The 4,093-nt window shown below is 30.0% G+C and overlaps 1 long non-coding RNA gene across 1 annotated transcript; it reads right to left on the bottom strand.

Moving 5' to 3' along the window:
* Positions 1–1,905: 1,905 nt before the first annotated feature.
* On the bottom strand, positions 1,906–3,550 carry LOC143255433 (uncharacterized). The gene is made up of 2 exons (XR_013030650.1): positions 3,274–3,550; positions 1,906–2,807 (listed from the first exon to the last, which is right to left on the bottom strand). It is a non-coding gene; the product is annotated as an uncharacterized LOC143255433 (long non-coding RNA).
* Between the last annotated feature and the right edge of the window lie 543 nt (positions 3,551–4,093).

The following is a 4,093-nucleotide window of genomic DNA, read 5'->3' on the forward strand; positions in this document are numbered from 1 at the left end:
TACTTCAGCTTTTCGTAAATGTCTACTGTAATAAGCTAAAGGATGTTTCTTTTTTTGTTTTCATTTAATTATGGCAACACTGCATTTATAGCATAACCTGAAATATCTGTGTTTAAGATAATTTATTTACTAACGCCTGAGTAACTAAAATGAATAACTTAAAATGAGTGATTTTAATGCAGCGTGTCCTAATTTCAGAAAGCTTTTTTTGTTTTTATCTGCCCAAATAACTTCTCTTTCTTTCTTAGTTAGCTCAGTCAGAGGTTTGCCAACAATTCAAAATGTGGTGTAAACCTACTACAAAATCCTATATATCCTAGAAAAGCAGGAATATCTAACTTTTAGTTCAGGTTTAATACTGTTTTCATTATCATATGTCTTAGATATTCTATTTCTTTTATCAATAACTGACATTTCTTTAGTTTCCTGTATATTACGTAACAGATAAATGTCTTCAACTGTTACAACAATCAATCACTTTTAAATTCTTCCCCAAACTTTAATTTTCCGTTCTTCTGAGGACCTTATGCAACCGGGGATACATAATGACTGATACTGCCCTCTGTTACCGCTTGTTCAAACATATGTTTCACACTTGTCTATCTCTGGCATTTTATGAGGTTTTCTGCTATAGGTTTATTTTCATTTAACACTATTATGGGACAAACTTGATTTTCACGACCAGGGTCACATCTCTTACAAATATTCTTCTGGTAATGTTATTACGCTTTCTTTGTTTTCTTTTCACATTTCCTAAGAAATAAATCATAATTTATTTTTTACTCTGTCGTGTCTGGTGTTTACTATTTCTCACATGATGCTGTGCTACTGCATCTAATGTTTGTAGCCTTGTCTACTACTGCGTGATTAGGAAATATTACTTTACCTTTCACATTTTCTTTTATGGAACATTCATCAGTTATTACAACAATATTGCTATATTAATTAATACCAATGCTTGTAGCTACAATCTGTGAACACTATGAGTGTAATTATTCTAAAAAGAAGTATGAAGATGTTCTGCACCCTTATAACATATGTATCTGATACCACTGGTGTTTCGGTACTTTCGAAATTCTCGTACAGTTGACATTCAAGTTATACAAAGGTTTCGTGTGAACAGGCTGGAAAAGCTTGTAATGAGCATTGGATAAAGAAACAAGGGCTACAAACAGTTAGCCTGATACCAAGTTCACACACAAAGTCCAATTCAACATGTGTTTTGAAAATAAAAGTCGAGTTTTTCCCCGAAAATCTAGATGAGTGATGATATATATTCACTTGTTATCAATGTTCTTCTCTTTTATTTCAATTTGTTTATATTTTTCTTAGGAATATAATAATAAAAAATGTCATTATGATGAGGGAAATAATAAATAAATCTAACTAAGAGTTTGTTTTCTACAAAATTTGTAAACAATTTCTACACGATAGAATAAAAAAGAATATCAATTTCGATATCTACGTGTGTGAATTATAGAAAATTTGTTTTTAAAATTCAAATAACTTGTATGTAATTTAAATTATGAGATCTATGTGCCATTGGAAAACATTAGGAACAGTATTCAGAACCCCATATGCAGTGATGTTAATGGGACACACACTTACGTGACATTAACAGAGCAGTTTTAAAACTTAGTTTGCCAATCCTCAAAATACGTTTATGGGATTTGATGTGTGACTGGCGACTGAAGAAGCTTTCTTTCATGATACAATTTTTTACGAGATACTGTGACATCTAACGACCTATTTTCATTTCAACAAATGAAAGCAGTGACCGTCTGATAATTAAAAGTTCGGTATTGAATCTTTACCACCATCTATAGTCAGAAATCATTATTAGATGTGATTTTATATGAATTACAGAATATTTGTTTTTGAAACTAAACTGATTCATCAAAACTGTTAAAAGACAAACAGTTTATTATATTCATTAACTTCTGATCTAATAAACCAATGGTGATCAGAATTAGATAATAAATCTCGGGATTAGTACAGCTAATTCAGAATAGGATTTTTACTTATTAACAGCCCTAATGTCGACAATATGCCATAAGATCTAGGTTATTTCTGAACAAGATATCAAGCTAATAATGTAGTGTAATCATAAAAAGTGAATAAAATAAAACCCGACAAACCTTAGAACATACATTTACACTTAACATGAGACATTAGTGTTAGACCTATTACATTGTTAACCGTTACATTTTCTGTATAGTTCCACAAAGATTCTCAACAAGTAGAAGAGTTTATCGTAATAGTATTACAACCACACTATATGTATGTAATGTCTATTCCTGAATGCGTGTTACTTTTCAGACCGGCTTATATACGGCAAATATAGTTTGCGGAATACTATTTAAGTTAACAATTTTATACAACATAATTTATATACATTATAAATTAAATATATTACAGACATTATAATAAAAAAGTTAGTAAAACTAAACTGAAAAAAAAAATGGAACATACTATACGAAGCACATACCAATGACTTGGAAACATGATTGTAAAGTACATTAAATATTTTTATTGGTTTCAAATCTGTTTAGACATTCTTAAACAGCAGTTAAGTGAAACTGTAATATGGATAAAGAAAGTTATTAAACGAGAACATGAGTTGTTAGTCATACATTCATTCATGGTGATAAATACCAAACATGTTGGATTTAATTTAATTTCTGTTCCTTCAAATAGAAGAGTTACAACTTTTGTAAGAATTCCTCGTTAGATAGTAAGATCTGCTGAGCTACTACAGATAGAACTTCTAAATCAAAACAGGACCAGGCACCACAGGAAGCAAGATCCTTAGAATAAAACATTAAGCTCTGTTCAAATTATTCTATAAAAAATTAATATCTATAGAAAACTTCTAATATAAGTTAGCCATCAATTTTGCTTTCATCACATCTTAAATTAAGCAAATTGTTACTGATGATATTGCAACACCTTACATTTGTGAATGTCATTTCTTATAAAAGACAATATATACATATATTAATGAATTAAAGATCATAATAAATTACAAATTATTTACAATCAACTGTAAACTAAAATACAAACTGTTCAAAAGTGGTACGTCCTAGATTCTAATACAAACATTTTAAAAAGCATAACTAGTGTATTGCTGACAATTTATTTAGTATTAATACTTCACTTGTATTTTTGTATTGTGACTTTAGTGGATATCTTTAACCTCATTACCATACAGTAGAAATGATATTTGTTACAGTGAGAAATTGTTTATTTCATGAGGAGCAGAGGATACATTACCTTGAAAAACTTTCCTAAAGCAATATAGTCCAGGCCATCTGAACAATTAAATACAACACACTGCTTTGCAACAGCTTTGGCCAAGTCCTTTGTGGTTTCAGTCTTCCCAGTGCCTGGCTGGTCCTTCAGGAGCACCCCAAACGAAGATGCAATGCCCCAAAGGGGTTACGCAAGCAGCGATCAGTGAGAGGAGTAATAACAAGCCAAACAGTGTTTCCCAAATATTCATAGCCATATGTCAGAGATGAGCTTATCACAGAAGTTATCATTTTTCATCCTAAAATTAAAGGTGGCATAATTGCTGTCTTACTTCTCAAAGTAACAGAATGTTTTCTTATTTTAAGTCATTTTAAGACCAAATTTCAAATTAAACTGTCATTTATAATATACATGTTAGTGTGCATGTCTATATATATATATACATTTTTTCACAGTTTGACTTAGAATATGTTCTGATATCATTTTTTTACAGATGGTAATATTAAAGAAATAAAGTAGTATTTAAACAACTTAATAAATGAGCTATCAAGAAATGTGCTTTACCTAACTTCTCGTGTCATGTTCGTATATGCATATACACCTCTACATTTTACTCTATAACTAAACATTTTAAACTGAGAAAACCATTTTCAAATTTGTCCTTCAAAATTAAAGGGATGAAGGTTACTTTACATAAGACAGTTAGAAAACATGACTGAAAACTGATATAATGGTTGCTAACTTATGCAACACATTATTTCTTTTATTAAACCTTATTAACCTCATTCATATATAGTTGTAGATAATACAATATGATTCAATGTGTGGTAGATTCAAAGAT

The sequence above is a fragment of the Tachypleus tridentatus genome, chromosome 7 (assembly GCF_004210375.1).
Source record: "Tachypleus tridentatus isolate NWPU-2018 chromosome 7, ASM421037v1, whole genome shotgun sequence".
Lineage (NCBI taxonomy): Eukaryota > Metazoa > Arthropoda > Merostomata > Xiphosura > Limulidae > Tachypleus > Tachypleus tridentatus.